This window comes from Salvelinus alpinus, chromosome 29 (assembly GCF_045679555.1).
Source record: "Salvelinus alpinus chromosome 29, SLU_Salpinus.1, whole genome shotgun sequence".
NCBI classification, from domain to species: domain Eukaryota; kingdom Metazoa; phylum Chordata; class Actinopteri; order Salmoniformes; family Salmonidae; genus Salvelinus; species Salvelinus alpinus.
This window is the reverse complement of record NC_092114.1, coordinates 4,760,444-4,773,079: the sequence shown is the minus strand read 5'-3', so window position 1 is coordinate 4,773,079 and position 12,636 is coordinate 4,760,444.

The following is a 12,636-nucleotide window of genomic DNA, read 5'->3' as shown; positions in this document are numbered from 1 at the left end:
CAAAATCTAAACGCACAACCTAGATTTGAGTCAATGTCTATGTAGCGTGGTTCATTCTGCGTTGTGTATTTTTAATTAGGACGCTGCCACAACTGATGGTCTGCTCGTTGAAATCTTTTTATTTGCCCTGCACACGAAGAGACAACACACACGTTACCCTTGGTGCAGTCACAGCTCTCCGGCACCTTGCTAGCCGAGGGTCAGGCAAAAGAGCGCCAAAAGGAATTAACAGGTGCTGCGTGCACACACTCGCTGCACAACAGCATATACAAGTAAAACTATACAGAACATAATTCTGACAAAATAAAAGACATACCTGCACACGAAGAGACAACACACACGTTACCCTTGGTGCAGTCACAGCTCTCCGGCACCTGCGCGAGCACATGGACACTCACTCAACCACTGTCACAAGTACTCAGAAGTTACAACAGATACCCCAGTCAGTGAGCTCTGTGAAACTTGTTAACATAAATTCCTACACTGTCCACACTATAACAACGTATGGTTGCAAAACAGTACATTGTATAACCTTATGACGGTTTTATATTAAACAGTTTCGGAGCTAGGACAACATACCTTGCTAGCCGAGGGTCAGGCAAAAGAGAACGATAAAGTGGTATGGGAATACAGATAACCCGCGATGGGCCAAACCAAAATATACAAAACTTTTACAATCACTTGTATGTACAATATTGGTATGAAAAAGTGTTTGTACACCAAATAAAAACATTAGCTATGCAGCTGTAATTAAATAAAAAAATACACTGAATTATTATTATTATCAAATTATTAACATCCCCTCTTGACCTGGCCTATTTGAATTGGTCCTTGTGTGCAATTTGGTGCGTAATCTAGGGGAACAACATCACACTGCTACATCTACAGTAGTTGAACATGTTACTACTCCAACCCCGTGAAAGTGACAAACTGACACGTTTTCATTTTCGTAAAAAACAACTTTATATCGAAGGAGTGCCTTTGATTTAACGCACAATTCGACCAAGATAATAGAGGAAGAGATAAGAATCCCAGCAAGAAATAAATGGCGTAACTCTGCCGGCAGACGTCGACCAATCGCGTTCCCGTTGTCATGCTGCATCAAACGGCTGCTAAACTAATCGTTAAGCAATACCTTCTAAACGTCAAGATATTGTAATTTATTTTACCTTTATTTAACTAGGCAAGTCAGTTAAGAACAAATTCTTATTTTCAATGACGGCCTAGGAACAGTGGGTTAACTGCCTTGTTCAGGGGCAGAACGACAGATTTTTACCTTGTCAGCTTGGGGATTCGAACTTGCAACCTTTCGGTTACTGGCCTTGCCGCCCCATGAATAAAACAATGCAGGGAGCAGGTGTCGAACCTCGATCTTTTAGCCCGAAGCCCAGGGTCGTTACACTATGTTACCACGTTCACTTGCTAGTCAGTGTAATATTTGTGTTGTGGAGAAATGACCAGGCAGGAGACGGAGTACAGTTAGTTTTCGTTTAGTCAAAACCTCTCCTGCTCTACAGTTTTCCCGGGCCCACTCGTGCGCATGTGCATTTCCTATTAGGTGTAGTAACGTACACTGTCGTAATACATCACTGCTTAGTAACAGCATAGTAACTAATATAAACAGATGTAGATCCCAGATACTACACTCCTCCCCCATAGTGTTTAACTCCCAGAGAACAAGGTAAATATGTTAGGGAACTACTAATGCAATATCTGAACAATGCATTCTTAACATTTTTCAACTACTGGGTTGAAGCAGACTTTTCAGAGCCCAGCACAAATCCAGGGGATTATTCTGCCCCGAAGATGGAGTTTGTGTCCTAATAACTAACCCAGGTAATGTCCTTTTTCTTTCCTTTTATCTAGGACATATTAAAGTGTTTGTTTGTTTTACTGTCTGTTACCTCAAACAGCTCAACTCACAGGTCAAGCTTTTGAGGTGCCTTTCGCTGTCGAATAGGATATCTCCGCTCCTCCTAGGCTTCCGGTGGTGGGCCAGGTTCGGGTGGAAGGTCAGGCTCTGTCTCTCCCGTACGTCCACAGTCAGGAGAATAGTCCTGGGGGTCGTTATTGTTCTCTCGGCGTGTCTCTGCTGGGGCGTTGGACCGTAGCAGATGATCCACATGAACGTTGACCTGGCGATGACCAATTTGGACTTGGTAAGTCAAAGGTCCTTTGCGTTGCAAGATCACACCTGAATTCCACAGGCTCTTGGGGTGTCTGAAATCACGTACCATCACCCTCTCTCCCTCTTTGAATTCTCTGACAGTCTTTGAGTGTCTGTCATGAGCTTTCTTCTGCTGTAGCTGGTGCTTTGCCACAGTGCTTGACAAGTCTGGTTTCAACAATGTCAGGCGGGTACGTGGTTGGCGTCTCAGAAACAGTTCAGCCGGTGTACATTCCGTTACTGTGTGTGGTGTGTTACGGTAAGTAAACAGGAACCGGGGAAGCCTTAGGTGGGTGGGCACAGACTGAACCTCGAGTCTAGTCCAGGCCTTCTTTAAGGTTTGCACGGCTCTTTCCGCTGCTCCGTTTGATGCCGGATGGTAAGGTGGTGACCGGATGTGCCTTACCCCATTGTTCTTGAGAAACATTTCAAAATCGTTTGACGTGAAAGGAGGGCCATTGTCCGATACGAGCTCCTTGACTAGTCCAAAGGATGCGAACAGGTGTCTGAGAAGATTGATGGTCTTCTCAGCTGTGGTCAGTTGAGTAGGGAACACTTCCATCCACTTGGAATGGACATCGACGACAACAAGGAAATGTTGCTTGTCAATCTCGGCGTAATCCACATGGATGCGTTCCCAAGGTGTCGCAGCCCAGGACCATGGATGAAGAGGTGCAGCAGCAGGCTTGTTGCGAACAGCTTCACAAGGTGAGCAGTGGCCTACATGCTGTTGAATGTCCTGATCCAGTCCAGGCCACCACAGATAACTGCGAGCGAGTGCTTTCATTCGAGTGATCCCTGGATGTCCCTCATGCAGGTCAGATAGCAGTCTCCTCTGGAATTTCTGAGGTACCACCACCCTTGATCCCCATAGAACACATCCTTGATCAGTGGACAACTGGTCTTTCTTGTCGATGAATGGACGAAGTTTATCGTCATTTACGAAGTTTGGCCAACCTCCTAATGTTAAGTCCAAGACTTTGGAAAGCACTGGATCTTTCCTTGTTTCCTCTGCTATGTCTGAAGCAGATATGGGCAGTTCGTCAATGAGAGAGATCTGGAAGACTGCTCTATCATCTTCACTGTCGGAGTCACTATTGCATGGTAGTCTTGATAGTGCATCTGCATTTGCGTGATCACTGGATCGTCTGTACTCAATCTCGTAGTCGTAGGCTAACAATATCAGAGCCCAACGTTGCATTCGAAGTGCAGCAAGGGTTGGTATAGCTGATTTTGGTCCAAGGATGGCCAACAGAGGCTTGTGATCTGTCAGCAGTTGGAACTTCCTTCCGTACAGGTATTTGTGAAACTTCTTCACTCCGAATATTATGCTCAGGGCTTCCTTCTCAATTTGAGCATAATTTTTCTCACTTGGTGACAGAGTCCGTGATGCAAATGCAATAGGGTGTTCTTCACCTGACGATAGAACATGTGAGATGACGGCTCCTACTCCGTATGGAGATGCATCACACGCGAGTCTCAGCTTCATCTCTGTGTTGTAGTGGGCAAGCCACTTGCTCTTTAGCAGACGCTGTTTGCAAGTCTTGAATGCTTCTTCGCATTGTGGGGACCAATTCCACTTTGTATCGGCCTGCAGCAGTTGGTGAAGCGGATGCAACAATGTGGACAAGTTTGCCACAAACTTTCCGTAATAGTTCAGGAGCCCCAAAAATGACCTCAGCTCTGAGATATTTGTGGGTGCTGGTGCGTTTACAATTGCTTCCACCTTGCTGTTGGTTGGGTGCAGGCCTTGTGCATCAATCTTGTATCCGAGATACTCCACTGAGTCCTGGAGGAACTCACACTTGCTGCGTTTCATTCTCACTCCGTATTTCTCCAGTCTTGACATCACTTTGTCCAGCACTACAAGGTGCTCTCCAATGGTTGGTGCTGACACGAGGATGTCGTCCATGAAGCACACAACGTTGTCTATACCGTCCAAGATCTGATCCATTGTGTGTTGGAATATCGCTGGAGCTGTCGAGATTCCATAGGCCAAGCGATTGAATCTGAATAGCCCCTTGTGTGTATTGATGGTCAGATACTGTTCTGACTCCGGATCCAGCTTCAGTTGCTGATAAGCGAATGCCAGGTCCAGCTTACTGAAAACCTTCCCACCAGCTAGAGTGGCAAACAGATCTTCAGCGTTTGGTAGTGGATATTCCTCTGGTAGTATGCAGCGATTTACTGTGACCTTGTAGTCACCGCACATTCTGACGGTCTTGTCTTTCTTTGGGACTACAACAATCGGAGCGGCCCAGTCGCTCCTCGCTACTTTCGTGATTATGTTATTCTTCTGTAGGCGGTCCAGTTCCTTCTCTACTGCTTCCTTAAGAGCATAGGGAACTGGACGTGGTTTGTGAAAGATAGGCTTGGTTCCTTCTTGCACTCTGACTTTTGCTGTGAAGTCTTGTATTTCGCCGTAGCCATCTTTGAAAAGTTCTTTGTGCTTCTCCAGCATGTTAGTGAGTGTAGCTTGACTCACTGGTTTGTCCTTTCTCAGACTGAAGATTTCTCCCCAGTTCAACTTGATCTTTTGTAGCCAGTTTCTGCCTAGCAAGGCTGATTTTTCTCCTTTAACAATGACAAGCGGTAGCGTCCACTCCTTCCCCTCAAACCGGACTGGTACCTGGATCTGCCCTAACACAGGAATAGTGTCACCAGTGTATGAAGAAAGGCGGATGGACGCTGGCTGAAGAGGGCACTCTTTCAGTTTTTCTTTGTAGAGTCTCTCTGGAACCAGAGATACAGACGCTCCGGTGTCCAGCTGCATTTTTACCGGTTTTCCCGCTAACTCCATGTTGAGATAGATTCCATCTTTTTGTTGTTGAGCTGTGTACACTGTGGACAGTACTTTGTGCGCTCTTGCTGTGCGTTTTGAGGCTTTACACACTTTCTGTAAATGTCCAACCTTTCCACAATTGTGGCACTTTACATTTTGGAATCGACATTCACTGTGCTGATGATTATCTCCCCCACATCTGTAGCAACTTGGCTTAGACCTTTGAGATGTCGGCTGCTTTGTTCTTGTGTAACCTTGAGGACGGGACTGAGAAAAGTGTGACTTTTGTGAGCCTTTTTCACCACGTGCATCACTGACCTTGTGAACACCTTTCTGATGTTCTGCATATCCCGATAGCTCAATAGTATCCCTGTGGGCAAGCTCGAGTCCAAGTGCGATATCACAGGCTTTCCGAAAGGTCAGGTCCTTCTCTGACAGAAGCCTTCTGTGATATGCTTCACCTGTGAGACCACATACAAACTTGTCTCGAAGAGCATCATCAAGAAATTGTGCAAACTCACATGTACTTGCCAGCCTTTTCAAAGCAATGATGTAGTCTGCCACGGTTTCCCCTTGACTCTGGTGACGTTGGTAAAATCTGAAACGTTCTGCAATAAGTATTTGCTTAGGCTTGAAATGCCTTGAAAGAGTTTCAGTCAGTTCTGCATAGTTCAACTCCACTGCTTTTATTGGTTCAATGAGACCTTTCAGCAATCCATACTCAGTTGGACCCAAAACACTGAGAAATACGTCTGCTTTCTTTTCATCTTTGATTTCATTTGCAGCCAGCCAACGCTCAAAACGCTCCAAATAGGAATCAAAATCCTCTTTTGTAGCCTCAAACTCTGGTACTCGACCAATGGTTGCCATTTTCACAGTTAATTGTTCAGTTTCCTTATTCCTTGTATTCTTTAATTTTCATCTAATTCTTAACTTCAGAAGTTTCTGCAATTACTTCGTTCACTGCACTCATTGTAATAATGTACACACCGTGTTACGTTCCTTCTTCCTTTTTTTTTTTTTCCTTCTTGACAATATTTCTCCACCGAGATCGCCTAATTTCAATGGGTTCAATGACAGTTTATTTTATTTAACCACCAGAGGGCAGTGTCGCTATTCTGGACTCCAATAGTCTTGCTACTTGGCAGCTCCTGAACACTGTATCTGCTAGCAGTGCTTAGCCGTTTTTTACTGGCGAAAGAAAATAAAAAATAACTGACGAATTACATAATTATTTTGAGTTTCATTACTCACGCAACATTCTTCCCTTCAAGCAATGTCCGTTAAAGAAGTTGAATCACCTCGTCGCCACTGTAATATTTGTGTTGTGGAGAAATGACCAGGCAGGAGACGGAGTACAGTTAGTTTTCGTTTAGTCAAAACCTCTCCTGCTCTACAGTTTTCCCGGGCCCACTCGTGCGCATGTGCATTTCCTATTAGGTGTAGTAACGTACACTGTCGTAATACATCACTGCTTAGTAACAGCATAGTAACTAATATAAACAGATGTAGATCCCAGATACTACAGTCAGAAATAGGTAACTCTGAAATATTCGACTTGATAATTGGTTGTAGTTACAAACATGCCGTTTTCAACCATTTAGCAGGTCAGAGTTTCTTAGTTCCGACTAGCATGTGAAAACCGCATGAATCGAGAAACCTCTATTTTCCTCGATAGTATGCAATGACACTATTTCAAAACAATACGATATTACAGAGAACATGTTAATTATCTCGGAAAATAGGTGTAATGTTGTTACTTCTTGTTTACGTAATTCATGCTAATGTTGGGTTTTTGAGCTAGAATTCACTCTAATTCATTCCTTGAAGGAGTGATCTCCTTGTCCCAGAATCGTCAAGCATGCACCGCGCGGCCCATTGACGACGCACACAACCGGCGTTAAGAAGCCAAAGAAGTTTACCATCTCCTCAAAATAATCTCTACGTTAGACCCGATGACGTATTTCTGCGCATGCGTTTATCTAGCCAACGTCACCAGAGGTCGGTCGGCGTCTTAATTCCCCGTGCACCTTATTTGCGGCAGTATTATGAAATGACAATGCAAGTTGCTCTCTCTCCGGAGCTCAACATTTGTTTTAATATCCTTTTCTGATTGACTGAAAATTGATATCGAAAATGTACTACACAGTAAGGATTGGACTCTTTAATCTTTCCTGCAAATAGGCCTACCTATGAGAACTATATACCTAAACTAGATAACTATAGGTCTACCCATGATAACTATAGGCCTACCCATGATAACTATAGGCCTACCCATGATAACTATAGGCCTACCCATGAAAACTATAGGTCTACCCATGATACCTGTAGGCCTACCCATGATAACTATAGGCCTACCCATGATAACTATAGGCCTACCCATGATAACTATAGGCCTACCCATGAAAACTATAGGTCTACCCATGATACCTGTAGGCCTACCCATGATAACTATAGGCCTACCCATGATAACTATAGGCCTACCCATGATAACTATAGGTCTACCCATGATAACTATAGGTCCTACCCATGGTAACTATAGGTCTACCCATGATAACTATAGACCTACCCATGATAACTATAGGTCCTGCCCATGATAACTATAGACCTACCCATGATAACTATAGGCCTACCCATGATAACTGTAGGCCTACCCATGATAACTGTAGGTCTACCCATGATAACTGTAGGTCTACCCATGATAACTATAGGCCTACCCATGATAACTATAGGCCTACCCATGATAACTATAGGCCTACCCATGATAACTATAGGTCTACCCATGATAACTATAGGCCTACCCATGAAAACTATAGGCCTACCCATGATACCTGTAGGCCTACCCATGATAAATATAGGCCTACCCATGATAACTATAGGCCTACCCATGATAACTATAGGTCTACCCATGATAACTATAGGTCCTACCCATGATAACTATAGACCTACCCATGATAACTATAGGTCCTACCCATGATAACTATAGGTCTACCCATGATAACTATAGGCCTACCCATGAAAACTATAGGCCTACCCATGATACCTGTAGGCCTACCCATGATAACTATAGGCCTACCCATGATAACTATAGGCCTACCCATGATAACTATAGGTCTACCCATGATAACTATAGGTCCTACCCATGGTAACTATAGGTCTACCCATGATAACTATAGACCTACCCATGATAACTATAGGTCCTACCCATGATAACTATAGGTCCTACCCATGATAACTATAGGTCCTACCCATGATAACTATAGGTCTACCCATGATAACTATAGGCCTACCCATGAAAACTATATGCCTACCCATGATACCTGTAGGCCTACCCATGATACCTGTAGGCCTACCCATGATAACTATAGGCCTACCCATGATAACTATAGGTCTACCCATGATAACTATAGGTCCTACCCATGGTAACTATAGACCTACCCATGATAACTATAGACCTACCCATGATAACTATAGGTCCTACCCATGATAACTATAGGCCTACCCATGAAAACTATAGGCCTACCCATGAAAACTATAGGCCTACCCATGATAACTATAGGCCTACCCATGATAACTATAGGTCTACCCATGGTAACTATAGACCTACCCATGGTAACTATAGACCTACCCATGATAACTATAGGTCTACCCATGATAACTATAGGCCTACCCATGATAACTATAGGCCTACCCATGATAACTATAGGCCTACCCATGATAACTATAGGCCTACCCATGATAACTATAGGTCTACCCATGATAACTATAGGTCCTACCCATGGTAACTATAGACCTACCCATGATAACTATAGACCTACCCATGATAACTATAGGTCCTACCCATGATAACTATAGGCCTACCCATGAAAACTATAGGCCTACCCATGAAAACTATAGGCCTACCCATGATAACTATAGGCCTACCCATGATAACTATAGGTCTACCCATGGTAACTATAGGCCTACCCATGATAACTATAGGTCTACCCATGATAACTATAGGCCTACCCATGATAACTATAGGCCTACCCATGATAACTATAGGCCTACCCATGATAACTATAGGCCTACCCATGGTAACTATAGGCCTACCCATGATAACTATAGGTCTACCCATGATAACTATAGGCCTACCCATGATAACTATAGGCCTACCCATGATAACTATAGGCCTACCCATGATAACTATAGGCCTACCCATGATAACTGTAGGTCCTACCCATGATAACTATAGACCTACCCATGATAACTATAGACCTACCCATGATAACTATAGGGCCTACCCATGATAACTATAGACCTACCCATGATAACTATAGACCTACCCATGATAACTATAGGTGTACCCATGATAACTATAGGTCCTACCCATGATAACTATAGGTCTACCCATGATAACTATAGGCCTACCCATGATAACTATAGGCCTACCCATGATAACTATAGGCCTACCCATGATAACTATAGGCTTACCCATGATAACTATAGGTGTACCCATGATAACTATAGGTCCTACCCATGATAACTATAGGCTTACCCATGATAACTATAGGCCTACCCATGATAACTATAGATAACTATGAGCTCTACCACTGACATTTCCTCATATGAACTCTTGGCTACGTCAAGATGAAAATCAGGTTCTTTATCCTCAAAAGTGTACATTTTGCATATTAAATTGGCAGTCTGAGTGTCTTTTCTGAGCAGTTTCCTCATTGAAAATCTCCACATTAGGTTTTGAACCTTAGTCTCATTCCCATTCTCTGTTTGTACAAATCTGTTTAATTTCACCTTGTTGTCACTAACAATAGAACGTATAAATGTGTCACAGTCATACAGGTATGATAGTCCAGCATTGTTGCAGTCTTTGAAGTAGTTGGCTTCTTAACTAAACACCTGCTAATAATCTGTATTTGGCACCTCCATTAGCGCAAGGCAAGAGTTCATGAAAGTCGTGTATGGAATGAAGTTTTATTTCACACCAGGGTAAGCAAAAACATTTTTAAGGTGTATTAAAATCAGTGAATGAATATATTGTTTTGGAATCAATTTAAAAAACAGGATTAAATAGAGGCATTAGAACAACTAAGTATTACCAGCAGTAATAATCAACAGTCCCCATGAAAATCAGAACATATTTTGTTAGTAAAAACACAACTGTTACTGCACTCATCTGAAGGTACTGGTTTTAAAAATGAATCGAAGTACAGAGGTAGTTCTGTGCCCCCCCAAAAAAAGGGTTGTTAAATGTGTAAAAAAATATATTTCCAGAGCTTTCTTATATCCTAGATATAGGACAGACAATTACATCTGATTATATATATTTTTTATTGTGTTTTTCCATGTATGAATGTGTTAGTTAATGTGTCTTTATGTGCTATAGTAGTAAAGCCCAGATTCAAAATGTTACTAAATAAATACAGAGCCAGTCAGCAGTTTGGACACATCTATTCATTCAGAGGTTCTCTATTTTTCCTATTTTCTACATTGTAGAATAATAGTGAAGACATCAAAACTATGAAATAACACATATGGAATCATGTAGTAAACAAAAAAAGATGTTAAACACATCAAAATAGATTCTGAGATTCTTCAAAGTAGCCACCCTTTGCCTTGATGACAGCTTTGCATTCTCTCAACCAGCTTCATGAGGTAGTCACCTGGAATGCTTTTCAATTAACAGGTGTGCCTTGTTAAAAGTTCATTTGTGGAACTTCTTTCCTTCTTAGTGCGTATGAGCCAATCAGTTGTGACAAGGTAGGGGTGGTATACAGAAGATAGCCCTATTTGGTAAAAGACCAAGTCCATATTATGGCAAGAACATGTCAAATATGCAAAAAGAAAACAGTCATCATTACTTTAAGACATGAAGGTCAGTCAATGTGGAAAATTTCAAGAACTTTTAAAGTTTCTTCAAGTGCAGTCACAAAAACCATCAAGCACTATGATGAAACTGGCTCTCATGAGGACCGCCATAGGAAAGGAAGATCCAGTTACCTCTGCTGCAGAGGATAAGTTCATTAGTTACCAGCCTCAGAAACTGCAGCCCAAATAAATGATTCACAAGAGTTCAAGTAACAGACGACGCAACATCAACTGTTCAGAGGAGACTGCGTGAATCAGGCCTTCATGGTCAAATTGCTGCAAAGAAACCACTACTAAAGGACACCAATAAGAAGAAGAGACTTGCTTGGGCAAAGAAACACGAGCAATGGACATTAGACCAGTGAAAATGTGTCCTTTGATCTGATGAGTCCATATGTGAGATTTTTGGTTCCAACCGCCGTGTCTTTGTGAGACGCAGAGTAGGTGAATGGACGATCGCCGCATGTGTGGTTCCCACCGTGAAGCATGGAGGAGGCGGTGTGATGGTGCCTTGCTGGTGACACTGTCTGAATTATTTAGAATTCAAGGCACACTAAACCAGCATGGCTACCACAGCATTCTGCAGCAATACGCCATCCCATCTGGTTTGCGCTTAGTGGGACTATCATTTGTTTTTCAACAGGACAATGACCCAACACTCCAGGCTGTGTAAGGGCTATTTTACCAAGAAGGGTGATGGAGTGCTGCATCAGATGACCTGGCCTCCACAATCACCCGACCTCAACCCAATTGAGATGGTTTGGGATGAGTTGGACCGCAGAGTGAAGGAAAAGCAGCCAACAAGTGCTCAGCATATGTTGGAACTCCAAGACTGTTGGAAAAGCCATCCAGGTGAAGCTGGTTGAGAGAATGGGTGGCTACTTTGAAGAATCAAAAATACATTTTAATTTGTTTAACACTTTTTTGGTTACTACATGATTCCATGTGTTATCTCATAGTTTTGATGTCTTCACTATCTTATTCTATTATTCTACAGAAAATAGTAAAAATAAATAAAAACCCATGAATGAGTAGATGTTTAAAACTTTGCTGGTATCAAATATTAAACACTGAAATAAAAGATCCCGGAATGCTTATTTCGCTCAAATGTTGTGCACAAATGTGTTTACATCCCTGTTAGTGAGCATTTCTCCTTGCCAAGATAATCCATCCACCTGACAGGTGTGGCATATCAAGAAGCTGATTAAACAGCATGATCATTACACAGGTGCACCTTGTGCTGGGGACCATAAAAGGCCACTAAAATGTGCCGTTTTGTCTCACAACACAACGCCACAGATGTCTCAAGTTGAGGGAGCGTGCAATTGGCATGCTGACTGCAGGAATGTCCACCAAAGCTTTTGCATGTTAATTTCTCTACCGTAAGCCGCCTACCGTCATTTTAGAGAATTTTGCAGTACGTCCAACCGGCCTCACAACCGCAGACCACGTGTTACCACGCCAGCCCAGTACCTCCACATCCGGCTTCTTCACCTGCGGGATGGTCTGAAACCAGCCACCCGGCCAGCTGATGAAACTGAGGAGTATTTGTCTGTAATATAGCCCTTGTGGGGAATACAACTCATTCTGATTAGCTGGGCCTCGCTCCCCAGTGGGTGGGCCTATGCCCACCTATGGCTGCGCTCCTTCCCGGTAATGTAAAATCCATAGATTCGGGCCTAACGAATTTATTTCAATTGACTGATTTCCTTATATAAACTCAGTAAAATCATTCAAATTGTTGCATTTATATTTTTGTTTAGTGTATATATATATATATATATTCCCAGAGATGCAAAAAACCAAAACTACAAAGACAGGG